General features: G+C 46.7%; 12 non-coding genes across 12 annotated transcripts; all 12 read right to left on the bottom strand.

Annotated features, from left to right (window-relative positions):
- Positions 1 to 602: 602 nt before the first annotated feature.
- On the bottom strand, positions 603 to 793 carry LOC141058512 (U2 spliceosomal RNA). The gene has a single exon (XR_012222203.1). It is a non-coding gene; the product is annotated as a U2 spliceosomal RNA (small nuclear RNA).
- Positions 794 to 2366: 1573 nt separating this feature from the next.
- LOC141058511 (U2 spliceosomal RNA) lies at positions 2367 to 2557 on the bottom strand. Its single transcript, XR_012222202.1, has one exon. It is a non-coding gene; the product is annotated as a U2 spliceosomal RNA (small nuclear RNA).
- A 1574-nt stretch (positions 2558 to 4131) lies between these two features.
- LOC141058510 (U2 spliceosomal RNA) lies at positions 4132 to 4322 on the bottom strand. The gene has a single exon (XR_012222201.1). It is a non-coding gene; the product is annotated as a U2 spliceosomal RNA (small nuclear RNA).
- Positions 4323 to 5896: 1574 nt separating this feature from the next.
- On the bottom strand, positions 5897 to 6087 carry LOC141058509 (U2 spliceosomal RNA). The gene has a single exon (XR_012222200.1). It is a non-coding gene; the product is annotated as a U2 spliceosomal RNA (small nuclear RNA).
- A 1574-nt stretch (positions 6088 to 7661) lies between these two features.
- Positions 7662 to 7852, bottom strand: LOC141058507 (U2 spliceosomal RNA). The gene has a single exon (XR_012222198.1). It is a non-coding gene; the product is annotated as a U2 spliceosomal RNA (small nuclear RNA).
- A 1574-nt stretch (positions 7853 to 9426) lies between these two features.
- LOC141058506 (U2 spliceosomal RNA) lies at positions 9427 to 9617 on the bottom strand. The gene has a single exon (XR_012222197.1). It is a non-coding gene; the product is annotated as a U2 spliceosomal RNA (small nuclear RNA).
- A 1574-nt stretch (positions 9618 to 11191) lies between these two features.
- Positions 11192 to 11382, bottom strand: LOC141058505 (U2 spliceosomal RNA). Its single transcript, XR_012222196.1, has one exon. It is a non-coding gene; the product is annotated as a U2 spliceosomal RNA (small nuclear RNA).
- A 1574-nt stretch (positions 11383 to 12956) lies between these two features.
- Positions 12957 to 13147, bottom strand: LOC141058503 (U2 spliceosomal RNA). Its single transcript, XR_012222195.1, has one exon. It is a non-coding gene; the product is annotated as a U2 spliceosomal RNA (small nuclear RNA).
- Positions 13148 to 14721: 1574 nt separating this feature from the next.
- LOC141058502 (U2 spliceosomal RNA) lies at positions 14722 to 14912 on the bottom strand. Its single transcript, XR_012222194.1, has one exon. It is a non-coding gene; the product is annotated as a U2 spliceosomal RNA (small nuclear RNA).
- A 1574-nt stretch (positions 14913 to 16486) lies between these two features.
- On the bottom strand, positions 16487 to 16677 carry LOC141058501 (U2 spliceosomal RNA). Its single transcript, XR_012222193.1, has one exon. It is a non-coding gene; the product is annotated as a U2 spliceosomal RNA (small nuclear RNA).
- A 1574-nt stretch (positions 16678 to 18251) lies between these two features.
- LOC141058500 (U2 spliceosomal RNA) lies at positions 18252 to 18442 on the bottom strand. Its single transcript, XR_012222192.1, has one exon. It is a non-coding gene; the product is annotated as a U2 spliceosomal RNA (small nuclear RNA).
- Positions 18443 to 20016: 1574 nt separating this feature from the next.
- Positions 20017 to 20207, bottom strand: LOC141058499 (U2 spliceosomal RNA). The gene has a single exon (XR_012222191.1). It is a non-coding gene; the product is annotated as a U2 spliceosomal RNA (small nuclear RNA).
- Positions 20208 to 20986: the final 779 nt, after the last annotated feature.

The raw sequence follows: 20986 nt of genomic DNA, 5'->3' as shown, positions 1-20986 counted from the left end.
ACGTAGGCAGAACATTCAAATAACTCGCCAGATAAATCGTTGCTTTTCCATTTTATTCATATATGAATTAATTCAAAATTGAACAGTAAATTTCAAAGTTGGAAGGCCACAAGAGGGGGACAATGTTTCAAAAATGAAGCGACATATCATTGCATGAGGGATGTGGTAGGAATTGAATGCTTGAATTAAGACTGGGGAAGTTCTGAGGCGAAGGGGCTGCAGGCCTTGTAGCAGGTGGGTGTGCAGAAATGTAGCTATCCAAAGCCAAACACATTACTGCAGCTTGTCACACCTATACCTACCAAACAGCAAAGGCCAAGATAGATCGTTATTTTACGGACACATTGAATACAGTGCAATGCCTCCCATATAGCGGTGAATAAGAGTAGTAGTAGTAGTAGTAGTAGTAGTAGTAGTAGTAGTAGTAGTAGAAGAGTTGGTCAAGTTAAATCAAGGCTAAGGAATTGGAAATGTGCAACTTGGACCAAGAAAAACTAATTGCAGAGCAGCGACATTGGAAAAAAGCATTCAAATCATGCTTTGAAAACACTACTTGCTTATCCCGATTTCAATTCAATCTGTCTTTGGAAACCGCTTAAGAGAGTGAGTGCACCATTCCCAGAGAAACTGCCATACTGGGCTGATACGTGGAGTGAAGTGAGCAAGCTCTTTTTCCATCTCCCTGTTCTAAAAATCCATTTAATATATGGTCCCCAGATAGGGGACGTATCAGATATTAAACTGATAAGAACAGATACTACACTTGATCTTAGCCAAAAGGCCGAGAAGCGATAACCAGAAATGGTTTGCCGCTTGCAAGGCCACAGGGCTTAAGACAGGCACCCATTGTGGAGAATGACACAGACACCACCCTGAGGAAGACATTCAAACCAAGTCTGGGCGCATAACAAAAGCGCAGGCGGCTGATTTTTTTTTTTTTTTTTTCCCCCAGGATTCCACTCCACGCGCTTTTAATTTGCATAGGCCAACCCCTTTTTTGTTAGGCCACCCTCCCCTCACGGTCAAACGCGCTTCAGTACTAGGAAAGAGGCCAGAGGAGCACTGCTCCTACACCGCCCCCTCTACTACCCTCCCTAAATGAAAGGTCTTGCTTTAAGGCTGTGTGCACACGCTGCGGATTGGCCGCTACAGACACGCAGCAGTTTTAGCTGCGGTGTACAGTACCATTCATTTGAATGGGTAAAAAAAAACGCTGTGCCGACGCTGCGGAAAAAACCGCGCGGATTTGCTGCGGTTTTGAATCCGCAGAAAGAATTGCATGTCAATTCTTTCTGTGGAAAACGCTGCGGGTTCCTATCTCCACCATTGTGGAGATAGTGAATCCGCAGGACCAAACCGCAGGCAAAACCGCAGATAATCCGCAGGTCTTTGGACCTGCGGATTATCTGCGGTTTTTGCTAAATCCGTGCGGATTAATCCGCAGCGGAATCCGCAGCGTGTGAACGTGGCCTAACTCTCCTGGTGCCAGATATTGTAACCAGGAGGCGAGCATGGCCCACCTGTCTGCTCAGGCTCACTCAGCAGACTGAAGCTGAATACTACTGCGCAGCTGCTACAGACTGTGGGCTGCCCATTGTGACACGTGGTCCCATTGTGAGACGTGGTCGAACACATCCAAGCATTGTGTGCTATGAATGGCATGATTCCTATCACAGTGTTCCATGGATGGACACATCCTATTTACTGCAGGCAAGCAGCGCACCTAGCTGCTGCTGCTGCTACAAGCCACTAGAATACCGTCCGTCTGTCAGACAGGTGGACGTAGGCAGAACATTCAAATAACTCGCCAGATAAATCGTTGCTTTTCCATTTTATTCATATATGAATTAATTCAAATTGAACAGTAAATTTCAAAGTTGGAAGGCCACAAGAGGGGGACAATGTTTCAAAAATGAAGCGACATATCATTGCATGAGGGATGTGGTAGGAATTGAATGCTTGAATTAAGACTGGGGAAGTTCTGAGGCGAAGGGGCTGCAGGCCTTGTAGCAGGTGGGTGTGCAGAAATGTAGCTATCCAAAGCCAAACACATTACTGCAGCTTGTCACACCTATACCTACCAAACAGCAAAGGCCAAGATAGATCATTATTTTACGGACACATTGAATACAGTGCAATGCCTCCCATATAGCGGTGAATAAGAGTAGTAGTAGTAGTAGTAGTAGTAGTAGTAGAAGAGTTGGTCAAGTTAAATCAAGGCTAAGGAATTGGAAATGTGCAACTTGGACCAAGAAAAACTAATTGCAGAGCAGCGACATTGGAAAAAAGCATTCAAATCATGCTTTGAAAACACTACTTGCTTATCCCGATTTCAATTCAATCTGTCTTTGGAAACCGCTTAAGAGAGTGAGTGCACCATTCCCAGAGAAACTGCCATACTGGGCTGATACGTGGAGTGAAGTGAGCAAGCTCTTTTTCCATCTCCCTGTTCTAAAAATCCATTTAATATATGGTCCCCAGATAGGGGACGTATCAGATATTAAACTGATAAGAACAGATACTACACTTGATCTTAGCCAAAAGGCCGAGAAGCGATAACCAGAAATGGTTTGCCGCTTGCAAGGCCACAGGGCTTAAGACAGGCACCCATTGTGGAGAATGACACAGACACCACCCTGAGGAAGACATTCAAACCAAGTCTGGGCGCATAACAAAAGCGCAGGCGGCTGATTTTTTTTTTTTTTTTTTCCCCCAGGATTCCACTCCACGCGCTTTTAATTTGCATAGGCCAACCCCTTTTTTGTTAGGCCACCCTCCCCTCACGGTCAAACGCGCTTCAGTACTAGGAAAGAGGCCAGAGGAGCACTGCTCCTACACCGCCCCCTCTACTACCCTCCCTAAATGAAAGGTCTTGCTTTAAGGCTGTGTGCACACGCTGCGGATTGGCCGCTACAGACACGCAGCAGTTTTAGCTGCGGTGTACAGTACCATTCATTTGAATGGGTAAAAAAAAACGCTGTGCCGACGCTGCGGAAAAAACCGCGCGGATTTGCTGCGGTTTTGAATCCGCAGAAAGAATTGCATGTCAATTCTTTCTGTGGAAAACGCTGCGGGTTCCTATCTCCACCATTGTGGAGATAGTGAATCCGCAGGACCAAACCGCAGGCAAAACCGCAGATAATCCGCAGGTCTTTGGACCTGCGGATTATCTGCGGTTTTTGCTAAATCCGTGCGGATTAATCCGCAGCGGAATCCGCAGCGTGTGAACGTGGCCTAACTCTCCTGGTGCCAGATATTGTAACCAGGAGGCGAGCATGGCCCACCTGTCTGCTCAGGCTCACTCAGCAGACTGAAGCTGAATACTACTGCGCAGCTGCTACAGACTGTGGGCTGCCCATTGTGACACGTGGTCCCATTGTGAGACGTGGTCGAACACATCCAAGCATTGTGTGCTATGAATGGCATGATTCCTATCACAGTGTTCCATGGATGGACACATCCTATTTACTGCAGGCAAGCAGCGCACCTAGCTGCTGCTGCTGCTACAAGCCACTAGAATACCGTCCGTCTGTCAGACAGGTGGACGTAGGCAGAACATTCAAATAACTCGCCAGATAAATCGTTGCTTTTCCATTTTATTCATATATGAATTAATTCAAAATTGAACAGTAAATTTCAAAGTTGGAAGGCCACAAGAGGGGGACAATGTTTCAAAAATGAAGCGACATATCATTGCATGAGGGATGTGGTAGGAATTGAATGCTTGAATTAAGACTGGGGAAGTTCTGAGGCGAAGGGGCTGCAGGCCTTGTAGCAGGTGGGTGTGCAGAAATGTAGCTATCCAAAGCCAAACACATTACTGCAGCTTGTCACACCTATACCTACCAAACAGCAAAGGCCAAGATAGATCATTATTTTACGGACACATTGAATACAGTGCAATGCCTCCCATATAGCGGTGAATAAGAGTAGTAGTAGTAGTAGTAGTAGTAGTAGTAGAAGAGTTGGTCAAGTTAAATCAAGGCTAAGGAATTGGAAATGTGCAACTTGGACCAAGAAAAACTAATTGCAGAGCAGCGACATTGGAAAAAAGCATTCAAATCATGCTTTGAAAACACTACTTGCTTATCCCGATTTCAATTCAATCTGTCTTTGGAAACCGCTTAAGAGAGTGAGTGCACCATTCCCAGAGAAACTGCCATACTGGGCTGATACGTGGAGTGAAGTGAGCAAGCTCTTTTTCCATCTCCCTGTTCTAAAAATCCATTTAATATATGGTCCCCAGATAGGGGACGTATCAGATATTAAACTGATAAGAACAGATACTACACTTGATCTTAGCCAAAAGGCCGAGAAGCGATAACCAGAAATGGTTTGCCGCTTGCAAGGCCACAGGGCTTAAGACAGGCACCCATTGTGGAGAATGACACAGACACCACCCTGAGGAAGACATTCAAACCAAGTCTGGGCGCATAACAAAAGCGCAGGCGGCTGATTTTTTTTTTTTTTTTTTCCCCCAGGATTCCACTCCACGCGCTTTTAATTTGCATAGGCCAACCCCTTTTTTGTTAGGCCACCCTCCCCTCACGGTCAAACGCGCTTCAGTACTAGGAAAGAGGCCAGAGGAGCACTGCTCCTACACCGCCCCCTCTACTACCCTCCCTAAATGAAAGGTCTTGCTTTAAGGCTGTGTGCACACGCTGCGGATTGGCCGCTACAGACACGCAGCAGTTTTAGCTGCGGTGTACAGTACCATTCATTTGAATGGGTAAAAAAAAACGCTGTGCCGACGCTGCGGAAAAAACCGCGCGGATTTGCTGCGGTTTTGAATCCGCAGAAAGAATTGCATGTCAATTCTTTCTGTGGAAAACGCTGCGGGTTCCTATCTCCACCATTGTGGAGATAGTGAATCCGCAGGACCAAACCGCAGGCAAAACCGCAGATAATCCGCAGGTCTTTGGACCTGCGGATTATCTGCGGTTTTTGCTAAATCCGTGCGGATTAATCCGCAGCGGAATCCGCAGCGTGTGAACGTGGCCTAACTCTCCTGGTGCCAGATATTGTAACCAGGAGGCGAGCATGGCCCACCTGTCTGCTCAGGCTCACTCAGCAGACTGAAGCTGAATACTACTGCGCAGCTGCTACAGACTGTGGGCTGCCCATTGTGACACGTGGTCCCATTGTGAGACGTGGTCGAACACATCCAAGCATTGTGTGCTATGAATGGCATGATTCCTATCACAGTGTTCCATGGATGGACACATCCTATTTACTGCAGGCAAGCAGCGCACCTAGCTGCTGCTGCTGCTACAAGCCACTAGAATACCGTCCGTCTGTCAGACAGGTGGACGTAGGCAGAACATTCAAATAACTCGCCAGATAAATCGTTGCTTTTCCATTTTATTCATATATGAATTAATTCAAAATTGAACAGTAAATTTCAAAGTTGGAAGGCCACAAGAGGGGGACAATGTTTCAAAAATGAAGCGACATATCATTGCATGAGGGATGTGGTAGGAATTGAATGCTTGAATTAAGACTGGGGAAGTTCTGAGGCGAAGGGGCTGCAGGCCTTGTAGCAGGTGGGTGTGCAGAAATGTAGCTATCCAAAGCCAAACACATTACTGCAGCTTGTCACACCTATACCTACCAAACAGCAAAGGCCAAGATAGATCATTATTTTACGGACACATTGAATACAGTGCAATGCCTCCCATATAGCGGTGAATAAGAGTAGTAGTAGTAGTAGTAGTAGTAGTAGTAGAAGAGTTGGTCAAGTTAAATCAAGGCTAAGGAATTGGAAATGTGCAACTTGGACCAAGAAAAACTAATTGCAGAGCAGCGACATTGGAAAAAAGCATTCAAATCATGCTTTGAAAACACTACTTGCTTATCCCGATTTCAATTCAATCTGTCTTTGGAAACCGCTTAAGAGAGTGAGTGCACCATTCCCAGAGAAACTGCCATACTGGGCTGATACGTGGAGTGAAGTGAGCAAGCTCTTTTTCCATCTCCCTGTTCTAAAAATCCATTTAATATATGGTCCCCAGATAGGGGACGTATCAGATATTAAACTGATAAGAACAGATACTACACTTGATCTTAGCCAAAAGGCCGAGAAGCGATAACCAGAAATGGTTTGCCGCTTGCAAGGCCACAGGGCTTAAGACAGGCACCCATTGTGGAGAATGACACAGACACCACCCTGAGGAAGACATTCAAACCAAGTCTGGGCGCATAACAAAAGCGCAGGCGGCTGATTTTTTTTTTTTTTTTTTCCCCCAGGATTCCACTCCACGCGCTTTTAATTTGCATAGGCCAACCCCTTTTTTGTTAGGCCACCCTCCCCTCACGGTCAAACGCGCTTCAGTACTAGGAAAGAGGCCAGAGGAGCACTGCTCCTACACCGCCCCCTCTACTACCCTCCCTAAATGAAAGGTCTTGCTTTAAGGCTGTGTGCACACGCTGCGGATTGGCCGCTACAGACACGCAGCAGTTTTAGCTGCGGTGTACAGTACCATTCATTTGAATGGGTAAAAAAAAACGCTGTGCCGACGCTGCGGAAAAAACCGCGCGGATTTGCTGCGGTTTTGAATCCGCAGAAAGAATTGCATGTCAATTCTTTCTGTGGAAAACGCTGCGGGTTCCTATCTCCACCATTGTGGAGATAGTGAATCCGCAGGACCAAACCGCAGGCAAAACCGCAGATAATCCGCAGGTCTTTGGACCTGCGGATTATCTGCGGTTTTTGCTAAATCCGTGCGGATTAATCCGCAGCGGAATCCGCAGCGTGTGAACGTGGCCTAACTCTCCTGGTGCCAGATATTGTAACCAGGAGGCGAGCATGGCCCACCTGTCTGCTCAGGCTCACTCAGCAGACTGAAGCTGAATACTACTGCGCAGCTGCTACAGACTGTGGGCTGCCCATTGTGACACGTGGTCCCATTGTGAGACGTGGTCGAACACATCCAAGCATTGTGTGCTATGAATGGCATGATTCCTATCACAGTGTTCCATGGATGGACACATCCTATTTACTGCAGGCAAGCAGCGCACCTAGCTGCTGCTGCTGCTACAAGCCACTAGAATACCGTCCGTCTGTCAGACAGGTGGACGTAGGCAGAACATTCAAATAACTCGCCAGATAAATCGTTGCTTTTCCATTTTATTCATATATGAATTAATTCAAAATTGAACAGTAAATTTCAAAGTTGGAAGGCCACAAGAGGGGGACAATGTTTCAAAAATGAAGCGACATATCATTGCATGAGGGATGTGGTAGGAATTGAATGCTTGAATTAAGACTGGGGAAGTTCTGAGGCGAAGGGGCTGCAGGCCTTGTAGCAGGTGGGTGTGCAGAAATGTAGCTATCCAAAGCCAAACACATTACTGCAGCTTGTCACACCTATACCTACCAAACAGCAAAGGCCAAGATAGATCATTATTTTACGGACACATTGAATACAGTGCAATGCCTCCCATATAGCGGTGAATAAGAGTAGTAGTAGTAGTAGTAGTAGTAGTAGTAGAAGAGTTGGTCAAGTTAAATCAAGGCTAAGGAATTGGAAATGTGCAACTTGGACCAAGAAAAACTAATTGCAGAGCAGCGACATTGGAAAAAAGCATTCAAATCATGCTTTGAAAACACTACTTGCTTATCCCGATTTCAATTCAATCTGTCTTTGGAAACCGCTTAAGAGAGTGAGTGCACCATTCCCAGAGAAACTGCCATACTGGGCTGATACGTGGAGTGAAGTGAGCAAGCTCTTTTTCCATCTCCCTGTTCTAAAAATCCATTTAATATATGGTCCCCAGATAGGGGACGTATCAGATATTAAACTGATAAGAACAGATACTACACTTGATCTTAGCCAAAAGGCCGAGAAGCGATAACCAGAAATGGTTTGCCGCTTGCAAGGCCACAGGGCTTAAGACAGGCACCCATTGTGGAGAATGACACAGACACCACCCTGAGGAAGACATTCAAACCAAGTCTGGGCGCATAACAAAAGCGCAGGCGGCTGATTTTTTTTTTTTTTTTTTCCCCCAGGATTCCACTCCACGCGCTTTTAATTTGCATAGGCCAACCCCTTTTTTGTTAGGCCACCCTCCCCTCACGGTCAAACGCGCTTCAGTACTAGGAAAGAGGCCAGAGGAGCACTGCTCCTACACCGCCCCCTCTACTACCCTCCCTAAATGAAAGGTCTTGCTTTAAGGCTGTGTGCACACGCTGCGGATTGGCCGCTACAGACACGCAGCAGTTTTAGCTGCGGTGTACAGTACCATTCATTTGAATGGGTAAAAAAAAACGCTGTGCCGACGCTGCGGAAAAAACCGCGCGGATTTGCTGCGGTTTTGAATCCGCAGAAAGAATTGCATGTCAATTCTTTCTGTGGAAAACGCTGCGGGTTCCTATCTCCACCATTGTGGAGATAGTGAATCCGCAGGACCAAACCGCAGGCAAAACCGCAGATAATCCGCAGGTCTTTGGACCTGCGGATTATCTGCGGTTTTTGCTAAATCCGTGCGGATTAATCCGCAGCGGAATCCGCAGCGTGTGAACGTGGCCTAACTCTCCTGGTGCCAGATATTGTAACCAGGAGGCGAGCATGGCCCACCTGTCTGCTCAGGCTCACTCAGCAGACTGAAGCTGAATACTACTGCGCAGCTGCTACAGACTGTGGGCTGCCCATTGTGACACGTGGTCCCATTGTGAGACGTGGTCGAACACATCCAAGCATTGTGTGCTATGAATGGCATGATTCCTATCACAGTGTTCCATGGATGGACACATCCTATTTACTGCAGGCAAGCAGCGCACCTAGCTGCTGCTGCTGCTACAAGCCACTAGAATACCGTCCGTCTGTCAGACAGGTGGACGTAGGCAGAACATTCAAATAACTCGCCAGATAAATCGTTGCTTTTCCATTTTATTCATATATGAATTAATTCAAAATTGAACAGTAAATTTCAAAGTTGGAAGGCCACAAGAGGGGGACAATGTTTCAAAAATGAAGCGACATATCATTGCATGAGGGATGTGGTAGGAATTGAATGCTTGAATTAAGACTGGGGAAGTTCTGAGGCGAAGGGGCTGCAGGCCTTGTAGCAGGTGGGTGTGCAGAAATGTAGCTATCCAAAGCCAAACACATTACTGCAGCTTGTCACACCTATACCTACCAAACAGCAAAGGCCAAGATAGATCATTATTTTACGGACACATTGAATACAGTGCAATGCCTCCCATATAGCGGTGAATAAGAGTAGTAGTAGTAGTAGTAGTAGTAGTAGTAGAAGAGTTGGTCAAGTTAAATCAAGGCTAAGGAATTGGAAATGTGCAACTTGGACCAAGAAAAACTAATTGCAGAGCAGCGACATTGGAAAAAAGCATTCAAATCATGCTTTGAAAACACTACTTGCTTATCCCGATTTCAATTCAATCTGTCTTTGGAAACCGCTTAAGAGAGTGAGTGCACCATTCCCAGAGAAACTGCCATACTGGGCTGATACGTGGAGTGAAGTGAGCAAGCTCTTTTTCCATCTCCCTGTTCTAAAAATCCATTTAATATATGGTCCCCAGATAGGGGACGTATCAGATATTAAACTGATAAGAACAGATACTACACTTGATCTTAGCCAAAAGGCCGAGAAGCGATAACCAGAAATGGTTTGCCGCTTGCAAGGCCACAGGGCTTAAGACAGGCACCCATTGTGGAGAATGACACAGACACCACCCTGAGGAAGACATTCAAACCAAGTCTGGGCGCATAACAAAAGCGCAGGCGGCTGATTTTTTTTTTTTTTTTTTCCCCCAGGATTCCACTCCACGCGCTTTTAATTTGCATAGGCCAACCCCTTTTTTGTTAGGCCACCCTCCCCTCACGGTCAAACGCGCTTCAGTACTAGGAAAGAGGCCAGAGGAGCACTGCTCCTACACCGCCCCCTCTACTACCCTCCCTAAATGAAAGGTCTTGCTTTAAGGCTGTGTGCACACGCTGCGGATTGGCCGCTACAGACACGCAGCAGTTTTAGCTGCGGTGTACAGTACCATTCATTTGAATGGGTAAAAAAAAACGCTGTGCCGACGCTGCGGAAAAAACCGCGCGGATTTGCTGCGGTTTTGAATCCGCAGAAAGAATTGCATGTCAATTCTTTCTGTGGAAAACGCTGCGGGTTCCTATCTCCACCATTGTGGAGATAGTGAATCCGCAGGACCAAACCGCAGGCAAAACCGCAGATAATCCGCAGGTCTTTGGACCTGCGGATTATCTGCGGTTTTTGCTAAATCCGTGCGGATTAATCCGCAGCGGAATCCGCAGCGTGTGAACGTGGCCTAACTCTCCTGGTGCCAGATATTGTAACCAGGAGGCGAGCATGGCCCACCTGTCTGCTCAGGCTCACTCAGCAGACTGAAGCTGAATACTACTGCGCAGCTGCTACAGACTGTGGGCTGCCCATTGTGACACGTGGTCCCATTGTGAGACGTGGTCGAACACATCCAAGCATTGTGTGCTATGAATGGCATGATTCCTATCACAGTGTTCCATGGATGGACACATCCTATTTACTGCAGGCAAGCAGCGCACCTAGCTGCTGCTGCTGCTACAAGCCACTAGAATACCGTCCGTCTGTCAGACAGGTGGACGTAGGCAGAACATTCAAATAACTCGCCAGATAAATCGTTGCTTTTCCATTTTATTCATATATGAATTAATTCAAAATTGAACAGTAAATTTCAAAGTTGGAAGGCCACAAGAGGGGGACAATGTTTCAAAAATGAAGCGACATATCATTGCATGAGGGATGTGGTAGGAATTGAATGCTTGAATTAAGACTGGGGAAGTTCTGAGGCGAAGGGGCTGCAGGCCTTGTAGCAGGTGGGTGTGCAGAAATGTAGCTATCCAAAGCCAAACACATTACTGCAGCTTGTCACACCTATACCTACCAAACAGCAAAGGCCAAGATAGATCATTATTTTACGGACACATTGAATACAGTGCAATGCCTCCCATATAGCGGTGAATAAGAGTAGTAGTAGTAGTAGTAGTAGTAGTAGTAGAAGAGTTGGTCAAGTTAAATCAAGGCTAAGGAATTGGAAATGTGCAACTTGGACCAAGAAAAACTAATTGCAGAGCAGCGACATTGGAAAAAAGCATTCAAATCATGCTTTGAAAACACTACTTGCTTATCCCGATTTCAATTCAATCTGTCTTTGGAAACCGCTTAAGAGAGTGAGTGCACCATTCCCAGAGAAACTGCCATACTGGGCTGATACGTGGAGTGAAGTGAGCAAGCTCTTTTTCCATCTCCCTGTTCTAAAAATCCATTTAATATATGGTCCCCAGATAGGGGACGTATCAGATATTAAACTGATAAGAACAGATACTACACTTGATCTTAGCCAAAAGGCCGAGAAGCGATAACCAGAAATGGTTTGCCGCTTGCAAGGCCACAGGGCTTAAGACAGGCACCCATTGTGGAGAATGACACAGACACCACCCTGAGGAAGACATTCAAACCAAGTCTGGGCGCATAACAAAAGCGCAGGCGGCTGATTTTTTTTTTTTTTTTTTCCCCCAGGATTCCACTCCACGCGCTTTTAATTTGCATAGGCCAACCCCTTTTTTGTTAGGCCACCCTCCCCTCACGGTCAAACGCGCTTCAGTACTAGGAAAGAGGCCAGAGGAGCACTGCTCCTACACCGCCCCCTCTACTACCCTCCCTAAATGAAAGGTCTTGCTTTAAGGCTGTGTGCACACGCTGCGGATTGGCCGCTACAGACACGCAGCAGTTTTAGCTGCGGTGTACAGTACCATTCATTTGAATGGGTAAAAAAAAACGCTGTGCCGACGCTGCGGAAAAAACCGCGCGGATTTGCTGCGGTTTTGAATCCGCAGAAAGAATTGCATGTCAATTCTTTCTGTGGAAAACGCTGCGGGTTCCTATCTCCACCATTGTGGAGATAGTGAATCCGCAGGACCAAACCGCAGGCAAAACCGCAGATAATCCGCAGGTCTTTGGACCTGCGGATTATCTGCGGTTTTTGCTAAATCCGTGCGGATTAATCCGCAGCGGAATCCGCAGCGTGTGAACGTGGCCTAACTCTCCTGGTGCCAGATATTGTAACCAGGAGGCGAGCATGGCCCACCTGTCTGCTCAGGCTCACTCAGCAGACTGAAGCTGAATACTACTGCGCAGCTGCTACAGACTGTGGGCTGCCCATTGTGACACGTGGTCCCATTGTGAGACGTGGTCGAACACATCCAAGCATTGTGTGCTATGAATGGCATGATTCCTATCACAGTGTTCCATGGATGGACACATCCTATTTACTGCAGGCAAGCAGCGCACCTAGCTGCTGCTGCTGCTACAAGCCACTAGAATACCGTCCGTCTGTCAGACAGGTGGACGTAGGCAGAACATTCAAATAACTCGCCAGATAAATCGTTGCTTTTCCATTTTATTCATATATGAATTAATTCAAAATTGAACAGTAAATTTCAAAGTTGGAAGGCCACAAGAGGGGGACAATGTTTCAAAAATGAAGCGACATATCATTGCATGAGGGATGTGGTAGGAATTGAATGCTTGAATTAAGACTGGGGAAGTTCTGAGGCGAAGGGGCTGCAGGCCTTGTAGCAGGTGGGTGTGCAGAAATGTAGCTATCCAAAGCCAAACACATTACTGCAGCTTGTCACACCTATACCTACCAAACAGCAAAGGCCAAGATAGATCATTATTTTACGGACACATTGAATACAGTGCAATGCCTCCCATATAGCGGTGAATAAGAGTAGTAGTAGTAGTAGTAGTAGTAGTAGTAGAAGAGTTGGTCAAGTTAAATCAAGGCTAAGGAATTGGAAATGTGCAACTTGGACCAAGAAAAACTAATTGCAGAGCAGCGACATTGGAAAAAAGCATTCAAATCATGCTTTGAAAACACTACTTGCTTATCCCGATTTCAATTCAATCTGTCTTTGGAAACCGCTTAAGAGAGTGAGTGCACCATTCCCAGAGAAACTGCCATACTGGGCTGATACGTGGAGTGAAGTGAGCAAGCTCTTTTTCCATCTCCCTGTTCTAAAAATCCATTTAATATATGGTCCCCAGATAGGGGACGTATCAGATATTAAACTGATAAGAACAGATACTACACTTGATCTTAGCCAAAAGGCCGAGAAGCGATAACCAGAAATGGTTTGCCGCTTGCAAGGCCACAGGGCTTAAGACAGGCACCCATTGTGGAGAATGACACAGACACCACCCTGAGGAAGACATTCAAACCAAGTCTGGGCGCATAACAAAAGCGCAGGCGGCTGATTTTTTTTTTTTTTTTTTCCCCCAGGATTCCACTCCACGCGCTTTTAATTTGCATAGGCCAACCCCTTTTTTGTTAGGCCACCCTCCCCTCACGGTCAAACGCGCTTCAGTACTAGGAAAGAGGCCAGAGGAGCACTGCTCCTACACCGCCCCCTCTACTACCCTCCCTAAATGAAAGGTCTTGCTTTAAGGCTGTGTGCACACGCTGCGGATTGGCCGCTACAGACACGCAGCAGTTTTAGCTGCGGTGTACAGTACCATTCATTTGAATGGGTAAAAAAAAACGCTGTGCCGACGCTGCGGAAAAAACCGCGCGGATTTGCTGCGGTTTTGAATCCGCAGAAAGAATTGCATGTCAATTCTTTCTGTGGAAAACGCTGCGGGTTCCTATCTCCACCATTGTGGAGATAGTGAATCCGCAGGACCAAACCGCAGGCAAAACCGCAGATAATCCGCAGGTCTTTGGACCTGCGGATTATCTGCGGTTTTTGCTAAATCCGTGCGGATTAATCCGCAGCGGAATCCGCAGCGTGTGAACGTGGCCTAACTCTCCTGGTGCCAGATATTGTAACCAGGAGGCGAGCATGGCCCACCTGTCTGCTCAGGCTCACTCAGCAGACTGAAGCTGAATACTACTGCGCAGCTGCTACAGACTGTGGGCTGCCCATTGTGACACGTGGTCCCATTGTGAGACGTGGTCGAACACATCCAAGCATTGTGTGCTATGAATGGCATGATTCCTATCACAGTGTTCCATGGATGGACACATCCTATTTACTGCAGGCAAGCAGCGCACCTAGCTGCTGCTGCTGCTACAAGCCACTAGAATACCGTCCGTCTGTCAGACAGGTGGACGTAGGCAGAACATTCAAATAACTCGCCAGATAAATCGTTGCTTTTCCATTTTATTCATATATGAATTAATTCAAAATTGAACAGTAAATTTCAAAGTTGGAAGGCCACAAGAGGGGGACAATGTTTCAAAAATGAAGCGACATATCATTGCATGAGGGATGTGGTAGGAATTGAATGCTTGAATTAAGACTGGGGAAGTTCTGAGGCGAAGGGGCTGCAGGCCTTGTAGCAGGTGGGTGTGCAGAAATGTAGCTATCCAAAGCCAAACACATTACTGCAGCTTGTCACACCTATACCTACCAAACAGCAAAGGCCAAGATAGATCATTATTTTACGGACACATTGAATACAGTGCAATGCCTCCCATATAGCGGTGAATAAGAGTAGTAGTAGTAGTAGTAGTAGTAGTAGTAGAAGAGTTGGTCAAGTTAAATCAAGGCTAAGGAATTGGAAATGTGCAACTTGGACCAAGAAAAACTAATTGCAGAGCAGCGACATTGGAAAAAAGCATTCAAATCATGCTTTGAAAACACTACTTGCTTATCCCGATTTCAATTCAATCTGTCTTTGGAAACCGCTTAAGAGAGTGAGTGCACCATTCCCAGAGAAACTGCCATACTGGGCTGATACGTGGAGTGAAGTGAGCAAGCTCTTTTTCCATCTCCCTGTTCTAAAAATCCATTTAATATATGGTCCCCAGATAGGGGACGTATCAGATATTAAACTGATAAGAACAGATACTACACTTGATCTTAGCCAAAAGGCCGAGAAGCGATAACCAGAAATGGTTTGCCGCTTGCAAGGCCACAGGGCTTAAGACAGGCACCCATTGTGGAGAATGACACAGACACCACCCTGAGGAAGACATTCAAACCAAGTCTGGGCGCATAACAAAAGCGCAGGCGGCTGATTTTTTTTTTTTTTTTTTCCCCCAGGATTCCACTCCACGCGCTTTTAATTTGCATAGGCCAACCCCTTTTTTGTTAGGCCACCCTCCCCTCACGGTCAAACGCGCTTCAGTACTAGGAAAGAGGCCAGAGGAGCACTGCTCCTACACCGCCCCCTCTACTACCCTCCCTAAATGAAAGGTCTTGCTTTAAGGCTGTGTGCACACGCTGCGGATTGGCCGCTACAGACACGCAGCAGTTTTAGCTGCGGTGTACAGTACCATTCATTTGAATGGGTAAAAAAAAACGCTGTGCCGACGCTGCGGAAAAAACCGCGCGGATTTGCTGCGGTTTTGAATCCGCAGAAAGAATTGCATGTCAATTCTTTCTGTGGAAAACGCTGCGGGTTCCTATCTCCACCATTGTGGAGATAGTGAATCCGCAGGACCAAACCGCAGGCAAAACCGCAGATAATCCGCAGGTCTTTGGACCTGCGGATTATCTGCGGTTTTTGCTAAATCCGTGCGGATTAATCCGCAGCGGAATCCGCAGCGTGTGAACGTGGCCTAACTCTCCTGGTGCCAGATATTGTAACCAGGAGGCGAGCATGGCCCACCTGTCTGCTCAGGCTCACTCAGCAGACTGAAGCTGAATACTACTGCGCAGCTGCTACAGACTGTGGGCTGCCCATTGTGACACGTGGTCCCATTGTGAGACGTGGTCGAACACATCCAAGCATTGTGTGCTATGAATGGCATGATTCCTATCACAGTGTTCCATGGATGGACACATCCTATTTACTGCAGGCAAGCAGCGCACCTAGCTGCTGCTGCTGCTACAAGCCACTAGAATACCGTCCGTCTGTCAGACAGGTGGACGTAGGCAGAACATTCAAATAACTCGCCAGATAAATCGTTGCTTTTCCATTTTATTCATATATGAATTAATTCAAAATTGAACAGTAAATTTCAAAGTTGGAAGGCCACAAGAGGGGGACAATGTTTCAAAAATGAAGCGACATATCATTGCATGAGGGATGTGGTAGGAATTGAATGCTTGAATTAAGACTGGGGAAGTTCTGAGGCGAAGGGGCTGCAGGCCTTGTAGCAGGTGGGTGTGCAGAAATGTAGCTATCCAAAGCCAAACACATTACTGCAGCTTGTCACACCTATACCTACCAAACAGCAAAGGCCAAGATAGATCATTATTTTACGGACACATTGAATACAGTGCAATGCCTCCCATATAGCGGTGAATAAGAGTAGTAGTAGTAGTAGTAGTAGTAGTAGTAGAAGAGTTGGTCAAGTTAAATCAAGGCTAAGGAATTGGAAATGTGCAACTTGGACCAAGAAAAACTAATTGCAGAGCAGCGACATTGGAAAAAAGCATTCAAATCATGCTTTGAAAACACTACTTGCTTATCCCGATTTCAATTCAATCTGTCTTTGGAAACCGCTTAAGAGAGTGAGTGCACCATTCCCAGAGAAACTGCCATACTGGGCTGATACGTGGAGTGAAGTGAGCAAGCTCTTTTTCCATCTCCCTGTTCTAAAAATCCATTTAATATATGGTCCCCAGATAGGGGACGTATCAGATATTAAACTGATAAGAACAGATACTACACTTGATCTTAGCCAAAAGGCCGAGAAGCGATAACCAGAAATGGTTTGCCGCTTGCAAGGCCACAGGGCTTAAGACAGGCACCCATTGTGGAGAATGACACAGACACCACCCTGAGGAAGACATTCAAACCAAGTCTGGGCGCATAACAAAAGCGCAGGCGGCTGATTTTTTTTTTTTTTTTTTCCCCCAGGATTCCACTCCACGCGCTTTTAATTTGCATAGGCCAACCCCTTTTTTGTTAGGCCACCCTCCCCTCACGGTCAAACGCGCTTCAGTACTAGGAAAGAGGCCAGAGGAGCACTGCTCCTACACCGCCCCCTCTACTACCCTCCCTAAATGAAAGGTCTTGCTTTAAGGCTGTGTGCACACGCTGCGGATTGGCCGCTACAGACACGCAGCAGTTTTAGCTGCGGTGTACAGTACCATTCATTTGAATGGGTAAAAAAAAACGCTGTGCCGACGCTGCGGAAAAAACCGCGCGGATTTGCTGCGGTTTTGAATCCGCAGAAAGAATTGCATGTCAATTCTTTCTGTGGAAAACGCTGCGGGTTCCTATCTCCACCATTGTGGAGATAGTGAATCCGCAGGACCAAACCGCAGGCAAAACCGCAGATAATCCGCAGGTCTTTGGACCTGCGGATTATCTGCGGTTTTTGCTAAATCCGTGCGGATTAATCCGCAGCGGAATCCGCAGCGTGTGAACGTGGCCTAACTCTCCTGGTGCCAGATATTGTAACCAGGAGGCGAGCATGGCCCACCTGTCTGCTCAGGCTCACTCAGCAGACTGAAGCTGAATACTACTGCGCAGCTGCTACAGACTGTGGGCTGCCCATTGTGACACGTGGTCCCATTGTGAGACGTGGTCGAACACATCCAAGCATTGTGTGCTATGAATGGCATGATTCCTATCACAGTGTTCCATGGATGGACACATCCTATTTACTGCAGGCAAGCAGCGCACCTAGCTGCTGCTGCTGCTACAAGCCACTAGAATACCGTCCGTCTGTCAGACAGGTGGACGTAGGCAGAACATTCAAATAACTCGCCAGATAAATCGTTGCTTTTCCATTTTATTCATATATGAATTAATTCAAAATTGAACAGTAAATTTCAAAGTTGGAAGGCCACAAGAGGGGGACAATGTTTCAAAAATGAAGCGACATATCATTGCATGAGGGATGTGGTAGGAATTGAATGCTTGAATTAAGACTGGGGAAGTTCTGAGGCGAAGGGGCTGCAGGCCTTGTAGCAGGTGGGTGTGCAGAAATGTAGCTATCCAAAGCCAAACACATTACTGCAGCTTGTCACACCTATACCTACCAAACAGCAAAGGCCAAGATAGATCATTATTTTACGGACACATTGAATACAGTGCAATGCCTCCCATATAGCGGTGAATAAGAGTAGTAGTAGTAGTAGTAGTAGTAGTAGTAGAAGAGTTGGTCAAGTTAAATCAAGGCTAAGGAATTGGAAATGTGCAACTTGGACCAAGAAAAACTAATTGCAGAGCAGCGACATTGGAAAAAAGCATTCAAATCATGCTTTGAAAACACTACTTGCTTATCCCGATTTCAATTCAATCTGTCTTTGGAAACCGCTTAAGCGAGTGAGTGCACCATTCCCAGAGAAACTGCCATACTGGGCTGATACGTGGAGTGAAGTGAGCAAGCTCTTTTTCCATCTCCCTGTTCTAAAAATCCATTTAATATATGGTCCCCAGATAGGGGACGTATCAGATATTAAACTGATAAGAACAGATACTACACTTGATCTTAGCCAAAAGGCCGAGAAGCGATAACCAGAAATGGTTTGCCGCTTGCAAGGCCACAGGGCTTAAGACAGGCACCCATTGTGGAGAATGACACAGACACCACCCTGAGGAAGACATTCAAACCAAGTCTGGGCGCATAACAAAAGCGCAGGCGGCTGATTTTTTTTTTTTTTTTTTCCCCCAGGATTCCACTCCACGCGCTTTTAATTTGCATAGGCCAACCCCTTTTTTGTTAGGCCACCCTCCCCTCACGGTCAAACGCGCTTCAGTACTAGGAAAGAGGCCAGAGGAGCACTGCTCCTACACCGCCCCCTCTACTACCCTCCCTAAATGAAAGGTCTTGCTTTAAGGCTGTGTGCACACGCTGCGGATTGGCCGCTACAGACACGCAGCAGTTTTAGCTGCGGTGTACAGTACCATTCATTTGAATGGGTAAAAAAAAACGCTGTGCCGACGCTGCGGAAAAAACCGCGCGGATTTGCTGCGGTTTTGAATCCGCAGAAAGAATTGCATGTCAATTCTTTCTGTGGAAAACGCTGCGGGTTCCTATCTCCACCATTGTGGAGATAGTGAATCCGCAGGACCAAACCGCAGGCAAAACCGCAGATAATCCGCAGGTCTTTGGACCTGCGGATTATCTGCGGTTTTTGCTAAATCCGTGCGGATTAATCCGCAGCGGAATCCGCAGCGTGTGAACGTGGCCTAACTCTCCTGGTGCCAGATATTGTAACCAGGAGGCGAGCATGGCCCACCTGTCTGCTCAGGCTCACTCAGCAGACTGAAGCTGAATACTACTGCGCAGCTGCTACAGACTGTGGGCTGCCCATTGTGACACGTGGTCCCATTGTGAGACGTGGTCGAACACATCCAAGCATTGTGTGCTATGAATGGCATGATTCCTATCACAGTGTTCCATGGATGGACACATCCTATTTACTGCAGGCAAGCAGCGCACCTAGCTGCTGCTGCTGCTACAAGCCACTAGAATACCGTCCGTCTGTCAGACAGGTGGACGTAGGCAGAACATTCAAATAACTCGCCAGATAAATCGTTGCTTTTCCATTTTATTCATATATGAATTAATTCAAAATTGAACAGTAAATTTCAAAGTTGGAAGGCCACAAGAGGGGGACAATGTTTCAAAAATGAAGCGACATATCATTGCATGAGGGATGTGGTAGGAATTGAATGCTTGAATTAAGACTGGGGAAGTTCTGAGGCGAAGGGGCTGCAGGCCTTGTAGCAGGTGGGTGTGCAGAAATGTAGCTATCCAAAGCCAAACACATTACTGCAGCTTGTCACACCTATACCTACCAAACAGCAAAGGCCAAGATAGATCATTATTTTACGGACACATTGAATACAGTGCAATGCCTCCCATATAGCGGTGAATAAGAGTAGTAGTAGTAGTAGTAGTAGTAGTAGTAGAAGAGTTGGTCAAGTTAAATCAAGGCTAAGGAATTGGAAATGTGCAACTTGGACCAAGAAAAACTAATTGCAGAGCAGCGACATTGGAAAAAAGCATTCAAATCATGCTTTGAAAACACTACTTGCTTATCCCGATTTCAATTCAATCTGTCTTTGGAAACCGCTTAAGAGAGTGAGTGCACCATTCCCAGAGAAACTGCCATACTGGGCTGATACGTGGAGTGAAGTGAGCAAGCTCTTTTTCCATCTCCCTGTTCTAAAAATCCATTTAATATATGGTCCCCAGATAGGGGACGTATCAGATATTAAACTGATAAGAACAGATACTACACTTGATCTTAGCCAAAAGGCCGAGAAGCGATAACCAGAAATGGTTTGCCGCTTGCAAGGCCACAGGGCTTAAGACAGGCACCCATTGTGGAGAATGACACAGACACCACCCTGAGGAAGACATTCAAACCAAGTCTGGGCGCATAACAAAAGCGCAGGCGGCTGATTTTTTTTTTTTTTTTTTCCCCCAGGATTCCACTCCACGCGCTTTTAATTTGCATAGGCCAACCCCTTTTTTGTTAGGCCACCCTCCCCTCACGGTCAAACGCGCTTCAGTACTAGGAAAGAGGCCAGAGGAGCACTGCTCCTACACCGCCCCCTCTACTACCCTCCCTAAATGAAAGGTCTTGCTTTAAGGCTGTGTGCACACGCTGCGGATTGGCCGCTACAGACACGCAGCAGTTTTAGCTGCGGTGTACAGTACCATTCATTTGAATGGGTAAAAAAAAACGCTGTGCCGACGCTGCGGAAAAAACCGCGCGGATTTGCTGCGGTTTTGAATCCGCAGAAAGAATTGCATGTCAATTCTTTCTGTGGAAAACGCTGCGGGTTCCTATCTCCACCATTGTGGAGATAGTGAATCCGCAGGACCAAACCGCAGGCAAAACCGCAGATAATCCGCAGGTCTTTGGACCTGCGGATTATCTGCGGTTTTTGCTAAATCCGTGCGGATTAATCCGCAGCGGAATCCGCAGCGTGTGAACGTGGCCTAACTCTCCTGGTGCCAGATATTGTAACCAGGAGGCGAGCATGGCCCACCTGTCTGCTCAGGCTCACTCAGCAGACTGAAGCTGAATACTACTGCGCAGCT

Source organism: Dendrobates tinctorius, unplaced genomic scaffold (assembly GCF_039654945.1).
Source record: "Dendrobates tinctorius isolate UK_male_01 unplaced genomic scaffold, ASM3965494v1 ptg000212l, whole genome shotgun sequence".
Classification (NCBI taxonomy): domain Eukaryota; kingdom Metazoa; phylum Chordata; class Amphibia; order Anura; family Dendrobatidae; genus Dendrobates; species Dendrobates tinctorius.
The sequence above is the reverse complement of the archived record's forward strand: the minus strand, read 5'-3'. Positions and strand labels throughout refer to the sequence as shown.